The sequence below is a fragment of the Monodon monoceros genome, unplaced genomic scaffold (genome assembly GCF_005190385.1).
Source record: "Monodon monoceros isolate NGI ecotype Baffin Bay Population unplaced genomic scaffold, NGI_Narwhal_1 Super_Scaffold_13, whole genome shotgun sequence".
In the NCBI taxonomy this organism is placed as follows: Eukaryota; Metazoa; Chordata; class Mammalia; order Artiodactyla; family Monodontidae; genus Monodon; species Monodon monoceros.
The window spans coordinates 19,600,579-19,613,579 of record NW_021703769.1 but is presented as its reverse complement, the minus strand read 5'-3'; positions in this window follow the sequence as shown (position 1 = coordinate 19,613,579).

Genomic DNA, 13,001 nt, shown 5'->3' with positions numbered 1-13,001 from the left:
TGAGCGTACAATACGAACCCAAACTCTTGGTTTACAAAAGGTCTCATTTTCCTTCTATTTTTATTTCTCCCCTTCCTTCTCCTTTCCTCTTCATCATATCTAAGAGTTACTGATTTCTCATATACATCAATCACTATGCTTCGTGGTTTTCATGCATTATCTTGATCACTCTTCACAATAAATCTTATGAAAGAAGCGATGCTAAGTCCCGTTTATTGGATGTAAAAATTGAGGCAACAAGAGATTAAGTAACTTGCCAAAGGTCACAGTGTTAATAAATGTCAGCACTGAGGTTTTCACAATGATCAGTTATCTACCACCTTCATAATATTCTGCAACAAGACACCTCCAAACTTAATGGATCAAAATGATAAGCATTCATTGTCAATGAGTTTCAGGGTAGGCTGTGTTCTTCTGGTCTTGCCTGCCTCACTCATGTTACTGCTGTCAACCATGAGCTAGAGAGGGGGTTTTGCTCATTTTGGTTGATATCTCTGACATCTGGGGGGAAGAGGTCAGCTAGCTGTCTGTCCAGTGTTCTAGGATGACCTTGACTTTCCTCGATGTATCTCTCACATCTTTCCAGGAGGTTAGAATAACACATTCTCATGGCAAGGAAGAAGTGTAAGAATGAAAAAGCCCAGGTTGGCAAGAGAGCTAGGAAAAACATGCATGTGCTTTTCAAGACACTGCTTACATCATGTTTGCAAACAACTCGGTGGCCAAGGAAATCTTCTGGTTGAACCCAGAGTTAGCATGGGAAGGGACTATCAAATAAAGGACAAAGGATGTGGATACAGTCAGGCCATAATGCAATCAGTACACTTTAGGAAGATTCCAAAGTTCCAGCTTTTAACAACTATGCCTATTGCCCATCGAAATGAACAATCCTCTGAATCTCAAGATTGCTGCAAGAACCATAGTCCAATGGCATTCTAACTGAGCTATTTTGCCACTCTATACCCAGGTAGGGATATGGGAGTCCAAAAAATGTTTTGTTTTCCTGAATAGAAAGTGAAATGGCTTGGGGATGAAGACATCTAGTGGGTGCTTATTTCTTAATTTATTGTTTGAGGTATAAGAGTAAGTAATAGTATCTGTAATACAAACAACTGCCCTATCTTAGAGGCTTAAACTAATGGAATTTATTTCTTACCCAAAAGCCAAGTGCGTATTTGGAAGGTAGTTTTACATTCAGTTCTAGGGTCTCAGAGTCCTCCACTAGATCCCCTGTATCATGCCAGAAGACAAGCAAAGAGGAGGAATTTCCTGGCAGTCCAGTGTTTAGGACTCCATGCTTCCGCTGCAAGGGGCCCGGGTTCGATCTCCGGTCGAGGGACTAAGATCCTACAAGCCCTGTGGTGTGGTCAAAAAGAGAAAAAAAAAAAAGACAAGCGAAGAGGGAATGAGCTTGAGATTGGAGGACTGCATGGGGCCAGACCGATTCACCTGTATTTCACTGGTAAGAACTCAGTCACAGGGCTATATGTCCTGGAAGAAGAAGAAACAGGATGCAGTAAACATCTAGCAGTCTGCATCAGTTTAGTTTAGTCTTTCAACATTGGATTCACCCACCTTCTTGTGGCAATGGCAACCTGATCTTGCTTTAGACGTAACTCACCTCCCCCTTACAATTATATATATACATTTTTTTCATATGAAAAATAATTTTATTGAAGTATAGTTGATTTACAGTATTATATTCGTTTCAGGTGTACAACAGTTATTCAAAATTTTTATAGGTTACACTCCATTTAAAGTTATTATAAAATATTGGCTATATTCCATGGGCTGTACAATATATCCTTGAAGTTTATTTATTTTATACATAGTAGTTTGTACTTCTTAATCCCCTACAACTATTCTGCCTCCCTCCTCTTTCCTCTCCCCACTGGTAACCACTAGTTTGTTCTCTAGATACCATATATTTTTAGTGAAGAAAATTCTATCCCTGGATCTAGGGGCAGAGGGATTCTATAGAGAAAAGATATTTAAGCCAAACCTTAAGAATTAGCCAGGTTAACAATCTTGGATAAGAGAATCCCAGCAAGTGAAAAGCTCATGTGGCACAATCCTGATAGAGTTCTCTCTTTGGGAGGAAATGAGAAAAAGCCTATTGTTTCATAGAACGGGAGATGGGAATGCAAATGAAGACGTCAGAAAGAGCTAGAGCACATGGGTGCCATGTTACAAGTGTTGGATTTAATATCAGCCTTTGATTCTAAGAACAATGGAAAGCTGCTGAAGGGTCCTGAGATGCCAGTGGTATTAATGACCTGTGTTTATACAATTCATATTTTTTATACTGTGAAGAATGCATTTGGCTGTCAGAGGGTAGTGGAGCCAGTTGGGAGCTTCACTGTGATTGGCAAGACCAGGTAGACAGATATTACACTAATCCAGGAAGAAAGGAGGAAGTTCTGGAATATGGATTAGAGACTAGTGATAGAATCAGTAGAAATTTAAGAAGACTTTGGCACTGACTAGACCTCAGAAGAGAGGCCAGTTTTAGACAGAGAAGGATCTAATTTTTATGTGGCCTGAAGATTATACAACTTGGGGGCCCTCTTTCAGAAAAAATAAAGAGAATTACAAGCTTAGGTATAAAAGGTAATTATTTATTTAGGGTTGGAAAAGAAGTTGGAACAAATTATTGGCATCTTGAAGATTCAGCTTCTTTTTTTTCTGAGATTTTTTTAGGCAGCTTACCAGGGATGTTTATGTTGAGATGCTCCCTGATCATAACTGGTACTTCGCTCTATATCTGGAATATTCTACCATTCCTAGAATCTCCCAACACTCACAGAGGTCCGTGAACTGAGGGGTCTGACATAAATATAACAGGCTCTCTTAGCTTTACAATAAACCTGTCTCTGGGTTTTAACTAATTAGTTTTAGCATCATTAGAATCTGGTGGTGACCAAAACAATGGGAATTAATAATTTTAAAAATCAGCTATGAATAAAATAGAATACACACAAATGAGCGCCAAAGAAATAAAGAAAAATAATACAAAGAAAATTAATGAAAAATCTTGAGGGACTCTGGTATTGAGTAAAGAAAAAAGGCAAACAAAAAAAAGAGATGATAAAAAGAAAAAAATCATCCAGAGATAGAAGAAAAGCAGGAGGGTCTCAGGTCACAGGAGCCAAGATTGTTCCAAACAAGGAATTATCTAGTTAAATGAACTCTGTTGAGTTATCCCTCACTGATACAGAATATGCAACTTTACTTTTAAAATATATAATCTGTAACCCTACACTAGAATGGTAAACTCCAAAAGAGCAGAGGTTCAAGTCAGTTTGTTCATTGCTGTATCCCCGATTCCTAGAAATGAACTTGGGTACATAGCAGGCATTCAATAAATACTTGAATGAATGAATGATTGCATGAATGAACTAATGAGTGAAAGAAAGAAAAAGAAATTGAAGTGTCCATTGTATTGGGCTGGCCAAAAAGTTCGTTTGGGTTTTTCTGTAAGATGTTATGGAAATACCTGAACCGACTTTTTGACCAACCCAAATATTTAGTGATGTGGCAGCCTTTCATGGTGTTGAAAACAAACTATTTCCTGGAGATCCAAACCAAGCATGTTTGGAGAAATGAGTACACTTTTAGAAAATGGATATAGGAGTGTGGACAACTTTTTGATAAATGTTAAAAGAGGGCATGCAGCAAAAGAGTTAAGGGGAAGTAAAATCAAAGATTTTTTTCTTCAGAATGGAGAGAGTTGAGCAAATGATATTCTGGAAGGATCTACAGTCCAGAGAGTGCAAAGTTATTGAAAAAGCAGAAATAAATGATATCTAGGGCGTAGGTGAAGCAACTGCCTCGGGTAGAAATATAGAAGCTCTTAGAATTGCTTTCAATCTGGGTTTGATAGAATTACCAACATTATATGCCCACGAATGTGTGGACAATGATATGATTTTTTTTTTTTTTGCATGAGTGATACTAGGCTCTGCTTTGAGGTACCACGGGGCAAAAGCAGGGAAGAACAGCTCATAATTTTCTCCCCACCCTGCTTCTAATAAGACCATTTTCTATTACCCACAAACAGTCAAGTGATTTATAACGAAGACATTCTCCTCTTTGAGTAAAAATAAATTATAATAACATTTCTGGAAAAAAGCATGTTCCAAACGAGGTGATCCTCTTTGGGCTTGGGTTTATGTGTTCTCATACATTTGCTGAAAGCCAATAACCTCAGAGAGTCCTTGAGAATGGTATTGGTTATCTGCTTAAAGATGTCATTGCTCTGAATTCTTTAGAAGGTAATCCAAATATCGTGTCTTTTATGTTTGGGGATATAAGTTGAAGGAAAATCACAATATGCAAAAAGCATGAGTGAGAACAAAGAAGAAAACTTTTATAGTATTAATAGGAATAAAACATAGCAACAGGCTCAACTGCTTAAGATCTCTCACTTCATGATAAAATTGGCTGCCATCATCCCTCACCTAAATAGTTTTTTAATTAGGAAATTGATATTATTTCAAACAGCAAAAAGACACTTCATCATATAAAATTGAATTGTAGCTAAATCCAAACTGGATCATTGAAAATGTATACTTTTTTCTGTACATACACATACATACATATACACACAGAGACCCCACTGGTTAAGCTTCACTAGTACTATTGTTACTAAAATAATACAAAACCAAGAATAACGACGGATTAATGTTTTCAGTACTGAGCCATACATTCCATTCCATGTAACCTATGGAAAATTTCCCAGTTTCGGATCGCAAACTCCCCTGGGTAATGGGAGCAGTGAAATTCTTCCCTGTTTAGCTTCAATGTCTGGGCAAAAGCAGAAGGTGCTCAAAGGGATCATTTTGTATAAACGCTCTTCTTTCTTGAGCTGCTGTGGTCAGTCTATCTCCATTCATAGCTCGTTTTAGGAGTGTCATTCCTGTAGTGCTTGGAACAATGCACAGACAGGTAAATAGGGGAAGCTGCTTACAGCAGAGAAGGGCCTTTGTCTTACAAAAGGACGGCTGTGTTGGGCTCCTCTCCCCTCCTGTGCATCTGAAACCCTGAAATTGAAGTCTAATGAAGCATGTTGCTCAGAGGAAGCCTGGTGAAACCCTTCTTATTTAACCTACCTGCCTTTGAGCAACCTAAAGTCAGGAATCAGAAGAAAATTTTTTTCCTGGTTAAAAAAGTTAAGAAAGAAGACTGGAGAGGAAGATGCACACAGGTGGTACAGGCGTGCTAGGTACGCGTGTATGTGAACACAGGTGGGATGTGACTTAGAGATGAGTAGCAATGTAATTGGAAAATGGCAGAAATTCCTACCTCGGGACTTCTCCTTCAGTTTGCTCTGGGAGATCCATAAATCCGTGAACTTATGTTACCAGAATACAAGCTCCTTGGAATACCTTAAACCCCAGTGTTTTCTAAGAGCCTGGCACTTAGTAGGTGCTCAGCAGGGGGCAGTGTGACACAGTGGTTCAGGGCATGGACAGTATGTTCTCCCTGGGCCTCCTCTTCCTTATCTGTAACATGGGGACCATCAGTCTTTTCATGGAGTCCTGCACAGATTAAATTAAATAATAGATGATTAGCCTTGGCACAGAGGAAATAGTCAATGAATGGTAGTTCATTATTTATATATTTTAAAATATACCCCCCCTTCCAGCCTAGAGCTCTCATCCAAAGTCCAGAGCTGCATATCTTTGTTTGGAAGGTCAGGGAAAGCTTCCAACTCAAAATGCCCAAAATACAGCTCATGACCACCCCACCCTCCCAACCTGGTATTTGCCCAGCCCTCTCTGCTTCAGGCAAGAAAATAGCATCCAAGAAGTTTTGTAAACTATTATCCTTAACACCTCCCTCTCCCCTGCTGCTGGCCGCCAAGCTAATCCAAATTCTTCCAATTTTAATATCTACCTATCTCTTGGGACAACCCACCTCTAGTCATTGCTCTCAGCACCTTCACCACCTGAGCACCATGCTCCCTGCCTTGGGGACGGCACAGCAACCCTAACTGGTCTGCTCCCCACATCCTCCTTTGCTTCCCTCCGATCTGTTCTCTACATTGGTAGAAGGACTATTCTCTTAGGAACACGCCTATGGCCTTGTTGTCCCCTACTTGAAAGCCTCCATTGCTTCCCAGTGCTCTTAGAAGGAAGACCAAACACTCCCACCACCACTCCAGACTCAGCTTTTCTGTCCTCCTTACCCCTCCTCCCTTTTCTGGGCTCCTCTCACTCCAGTTTGTTTCAGTTCCTCAAAGGGCATCAATTCTCCCCGGTCACGGGACTTAGCAACAGCTGGGCAGATTCCCCGTCACACCCGCCTTGCCCTGGTTAACACTACCCACCCTTCAGTTTTGTTGCTTCTTCAGTGAAAGCTTCCTGAACAGACCTGTCTCCTTTTTCATGTTCTCATAGAACTTGTACCTCTCTTTTATGACCACTGTTAGGATAGAACATATATTTTTGTGGTTATTTGGTTCATATCTGTTTCTCTTCAAGGTGTAAGCCCCACAAGGGTGAGGGATGAGAGGTGGTGACGGGACTCAGTTTTGTTGATCTTTTTTGATTCTCCAGCACTGATAGATGCTCAGTATGTGTTTGTGTGTGTGTGCGCGTGCATACACATAAGTATAACAGACACCTATTACACTCCAAGATTTACCCCAGGTTTTTATTCACTGACTTCTCTCTGTCTTTTCTCCAGCTGTTTGAAATACAGTGAAATCAGGGATTTCATTATGCTTTGATGACAGTGTAAAGCCAAATGATAATTGGGGCAAACTAGTCTCTGACTTTGCTTTGGAGATTTTTTGTTGTTGTTCAGTGAAAGCCTTTAGCACATATTACCAGAGGCCAGACTTCTCTTTGTTTTCAATTTGAATCCAGGCTCCAACAGTCACTAACTTCCTGAAGATGACAGGATTCTGGAGTGAAAAATCAGAGGGTGGTGACATCAACCATTGAGAAAGGCTGGAATAGCCAATGGCTGACTCTCTTTCTGTGACTAGAATAAGCAACTGGTCTTGAGACCCCCCATTAAGAAAAACATCATATGCTATGTCCCAACAAGGACCAGGATCCAACCAGAAAATGACTCAAATGCTAAACCAGTGCTACAGGAAGTGGAGAGATGGAGAGAAGCTGATTTAGAGGGCTTCGATTCAAGGCGGGGATGTTAAGAACTTATCTAGGCATCAACCCAATTGTGTAGGTGGCAGGTTGAAAGTTGCTTTTTGAAAACTTCACAAACCTTGGGTATGGATTCTTCTTCATGAAGAACAATGCTTCTCAAACCTAATGTACACACCAGTCACCCAGGGGTTTTGTTCACTTTCGGATTCAGTGGGTCTGAGGTAAGACCAGTGGCTTTGTAGTTCTAACAGGTTCCCAGGTGATCTCAGTGCTGCTGGTCTGGGGACTGTAGTTTGGCCAGCAAGTATGTAGAACACTTTTACCAATCTTGGAGCAGCTCCTTAAATGATCCATACTTGCCAGAAGATTCCAGTGCTGATATAAGCCATAATCCAGGCTGGCAAGCTTGCTGTCATCTCTTCTAATGGCTTTGCCACTGGAGACCCATGTCTGCCCCAATGCTCTGTAAATACGAGTTATTCTTAATTATTAAAAAAGCAAACTGGGCCACCATCAGCCTGAAATGTACCCAGGTTAGAAAAGGGTTTCTTGATAGATCCTGGTGTCTGGGACCTTGGATTGCACCTATAGCCAGGACAGTGCTCGGCACTCTTTGATACTTGCTGAAAGGTTGAGACAAAGTGGATAGATGGAGATTGGGTAAGAATAGAAGATACCTATTAAAGTGAGCTATCTAGAACAAATACTGAACAAGTATTCTGCTCTCTCCACATTTATCTAAATCAATCTATTTTATCTAAATATTATTATAGCTTTATAAGAAAGGAACTTTTATTTTAGCTCCATTATATAGATGTGGGAACTGAGGCCCAAGGAGATTAAGGAACTTTCCCAAAGTTGTGCAGCTGGTACCTGAGGTAGCCCAGATTCTGACCTATAAAGACCCATTTTTAATCTGTTCTTAATCTGACTGCACATTAGAATTTCCTGAGGAGCTTTCAGAAAATATCAATTTCTTATCCCTCAAGAATTCTTATTTCACTTCTATTATTAAAAACAACAACAAACTGTTCAGTGAATTTAATGTACATGCAGGGCTAAGTATGATTGTCTAGCTCTGACTCTTAGTCACTAGGATTTACTCCCTTCGGAAAGTAATTCAGCATTCAATACAAAGAACGAGGAAGGCTTGATGGGGGTATTTTGAGGAGGCTGCTTTTGGGTCAAATCGTGGCCAGTCTACAGTGCCTACAGTGCACTTATGTTACAACTGCAGGACAACTCCCAGACTCAATTTGCTGAGATTCTATGTGGTAATAGCTGCAGAGTGTTTACCATGTGCCAGGAGACACTATCTTGAGACTTTATATACAACACTTCTTATAATTTTTCAAGAATGCCTTAAGGTAGATACCTAGTAATCTTCTTATTGTACAGATGAGAAACTAAGACTGAGAGGTTAAGGGCCTTGCTTTCTTACAAGTGGACCCAGGATTCAAACTCAAGCACTTCAGCCCAAGTCCATGGGGCAACCCACTTTGCTGTACTGTCATTTCACGGGCTGGACTTATTTCTCACAGGCTCAGATCATGCTTGTTTTCACTACCTGACATGTAGTAAGAGCGCACTGGAGCTGAAAAAGATTAATTTTGTCAGGGAAAGGAACCCACATGAGAGAACAGGGCTTGATGCAGGGAATTTGGGGAAAGAGATTTCCACTTAAAACCAGGAATGAGTTTTATCTGACAAAGACATCCAGCAAAGGAAAGAGTTACTTTGGGCAAGAATGAATCCCTCCATCACCAGGATATCAAATATTTCCTAAGTACCTACTTGGTGGTGATGTTGTTATAAGGGTTCAGAGATCGAATGTGGAGATGGCATGGATGCCATCGGAGGTCTCCCTTTAGTCACTGTGATCCTGTGATTTGACTTTAGTCCCCAAACACTCAATCAGCAAGCGAGGGATTGATCATTTACAGTTACACAGTAAAATGTTTCCAGGAATGATTTCCCTGTAGCATTTTAATAAGTACTCTATAAATAATAATTTATCTGAGTTGACTACTACATTAGAAAAAGAATATATTAAAGAAGCCCAGCTAATTGAAGCTAGCAGTTAAATTCCTTGAATCAAAACCAATTGGTTTATCTACATGACTCTAAAGATTTGGGATGAAAACGGCTCATTATATCCTGACATTCTAATACTTAAAGATCCAGATGTTTCACAATATATTGACACGGCCTTCCAGGAAACCTAGGTGTAACACTGAGCTGAAAATATTCTGAGACAATTAAAAATAAATGGGGGGACTTCCCTGGTGGTGCAGTGGTTAAGAATCTGCCTGCCAATGCAGGGGACACAGGTTCGATCCCTGGTCCGGGAAGATCCCACATGCCGTGGAGCAACTAAGCCCGTGCACCACAACTACTGAACCTGCATGCTGCAACTACTGAGGTCTGCATGCCTAAAGCCCATGCTCCACAACAAGAGAAGCCACTGCAATGAGAAGCCCGCGCACTGCATCAAAGAGTAGCCCCTGCTCACCACAACTAGGGAAAGCCCGTGCACAGCAGCAAAGACCCAAAGCAGCCAAAAATAAATAAATTAATTAATTAAAAATAAATAAATAAATAGGATCAGAAAGAGCCTATAGTCTTCTTTGTCTGGGGGCTGAAGGAACTTGACAGAAGCTGAAACCTGTGAGATTCAAGTCAGCAAGATTGCTGGTTCTAACCTGTATGACCACACAGCTTGAGTTACCAGCGACTGTCCAATTATACCTGTGGTCCCAGTGTAATATTTAACAGAACACCCTTTCCCTCCCCAAAGTGTCTGGGTTTTGGCAATAAATTACATAGTCAGTATAATCATCCAAGTTATTCCTCAGGGAGAGAGACTGGATGGGGCACAGTTTAGTGGGGGCAAAACAGGCACTGGGGAAGACCCAGTTTCAGGTGGTGAGAGGGAATACAGACCAGAAGGCAGAATGGAGGCTCAGGAAAGAGCAACTTCTCCCCATTCCTCAAATATTCTTTACCCTTGGGTGACTCAGTAATTTCACACAACTTCTTCCTTCAGCTCAACTTTTGCATGTGTGTATGGATATCCTTTTTTTTCCTTTAAGTTTTTTTTTTCCAAGTTGTATTATTGTAGGCTGGCTAAGGACAAAGACACTAGGATGAGACATAAGATATACAAAATCCTCTGAAGATTTTGTTTTAACTGGGAGAAAATTAGTGTGAATCAGCCTTGACAATTTAGTCTCTCTAGTCTTTCCTCAGGATTTTATCTTAAGAACTAAAATTTTGAGCATGTGGCTGAGTTAATCACAAGTATTATTTTTAAGAGTCCTGTAAGTCCTATAGGACAGGTGTTATCACTCTTCCCATTTGATGGTTGAAGAAAATGACACTGGAAGAGATGAAGCAACTTATCCAAGATACCACATCAAGCAGGTGATACTGTCAAGATTCTAACACAGAGAGTCTGAGCCATGCTCCTCCTGATTAATACTCTCTTGAGCATGCCATTGTGCACAGTTCATAAACAAATAGTTACTGAGTTGAATGGAGCAAGGAAAAGGATAGGAGACAGTTCTGAAGCTCATAGTGTCTGGGGTGGGGTGGGATGTCGCAAGTCCAACCAGCACAAGTGTGAGGTAGAATACGGAAGTGTTCTGAGAGGTACACGTACCTGTGAAGAGATGTGTGTCCACTCAAGGAAATCGTCAAATGTTTCTGGAGAAGTGAAATTTGGGATTGGTTTTGAGGGGTAAGAAAATGTTAAAGAGATAGAAATGAGAATAGGATTATGCCTGACAGAGGGAACAGCCTGGCAAATGGTGTTGGTGAGGAATAAATGGTGATTCTGGGTTCTCAGTTAATCCATTTGGGCTGGACTGTTATAAAGTTCAAATGCCTTATTATGAATTATAGGGACTCCCCACCATGACCTCTGCTCCCCACTTCCCATCACATAATCCTTTCCCTGTGTTTTACTCTCCAGATGCAGCTTTTTATACATTATACTTCTATCTCCCATATAGCTGTTTCAACTCAATGATACAACTCATGATTTTCTTTCACACTAGAATACCCTTCTCATGGATGCTTTCTTCATCTAGTTCACTGTTGTTGACCTCAACTTTGCTTCTACAAAAGAGCCTTCCCTGATAACTTGGTCGGGTAATTTTTGTCTACCCTATACTGCAATAGCTCCCTAGTATGTATCAACTGCTATGCACAGTGCTTAGTACAGAGTAGGAGCTTAACAATAAAAATAAACAAAATAAAGTCGACTGGAAAGAGATGCAATTGGAGACATGAAACTTTCAGGCAGAGGTCAAGTTCAAAGACTGCTTCTACAGTGGTTCTAGTAAGAACTAGGGAAGTGTCTGAGAGAATAGCAGAGGGGTATGAGGAAGAAGAATTGCTGAGACATCATCTTGGCATGTGTACAAGAATCTTCCAAACAATTTGGGAGGACATAGAATCTCAGACTCCAAGAGATGGGAGGAAGTTGAAGTCCATCTAATCCAATAAATCTCTTCCCTGTGCTTCTCAAACTTTCCTTGCAAATATTTAGCCATTTCTTCATCTCCTGTTATTGGAAAATCTGTGCTAGAAATTGCCATCAGTCAGTCGGTCATTCATTCATCAAATGAGCATGTGTAAAATACAGTGTAAACTTGTTGGTATAGCACCAGGAGCCAGGGATGAGCAAGGCTTCTTTCCTATCCTAGAAAAGATGAGAGGTTATTGGAGGAGACAGATGTTTGGAACAGAGGATAAAACCTCTTTAAGTACTGAGTCTCCTCTTCTCATTGGCTTCTGACAGTAGAGTTGAAGACTCAAGTCAGCCTCCTTTTATGTTAAAACATCTATTATGTCTCCCCAAAGATTTGCCAGCATGTCATTCTGATATGAGGCAATTATAAAATGTCAACTTGTTCTTCCAAGTGTACTTAGTAGATGGCTTCTTTAGATATATGCTCTTTTTGGTGTTCTTGGACCTAATCTGGTGTTCTTCATTACACGTGGGGGTCCCTCCATACCTCCAGCAAAGCAATTCTCCAGACACCATGTGGTTGTCCTACAATTCAATTCTGACACTCTCTACCCAGAAATGACATCAGATACCCCAGGGTAAGGGCTCAGTCCATAAAACTTCACCCTGCCTCCATCACACCCATTCAGATGCTAATCACAAGTCCAGGTAGTTATACGTATGCTTCTGATCAGTTGGCTATAAATCCAAAGTTCCCACCACCCCCTCCTTCCTTGGGTTTATTTGCTAAAGCAGATCACAGAACTCAGGCAACATTTTACTTACTACATCATTGATTTAGTATAAAAGGATATAACTAAGGAACAGCCAGATGGAAGAGATGCATAGGACAAGGTGTGGGGAAGGGGCAAGGAGCTTCCACGCCCTCTCCAGGTGTAGCACTTTCCCAATACTTCCATGTATTTACCAGCCCAGAAGCAATCTGAGCCATATCCTTTTGGGTTCTTTTGGGTTTTTATGGAGGCTTCATTACACGAACATGATTGGCTAAATCATTGGCCATGTGTGATTGATTCAACCTCCAGTCCCTCTTTCTCTGCAAGGCCAGTGGGGTGGGACTGAAAGTTTCAACCCTCTAATCACAGGATTGGTTCTCCTGGCAACCAGACTCCATCCTTGGGTGGGGTCTAAAAGTCACTTCACATAACAGGAGACATGTTGATCCCTCTCATCATTCAGGAAATTCCAAGGGCTCAGAGAGCTCTGTGCCAGGAACTGGATTGAAGACCAAATGTATATTTCTTATTATAAATCACAATATCATGTATGTGTTGAAGTAGTCGTTATGCAGAGGGTGTGTAATAAACACATGCAATAGGAAATTCAGTAAGAACATACAGGACCATTCA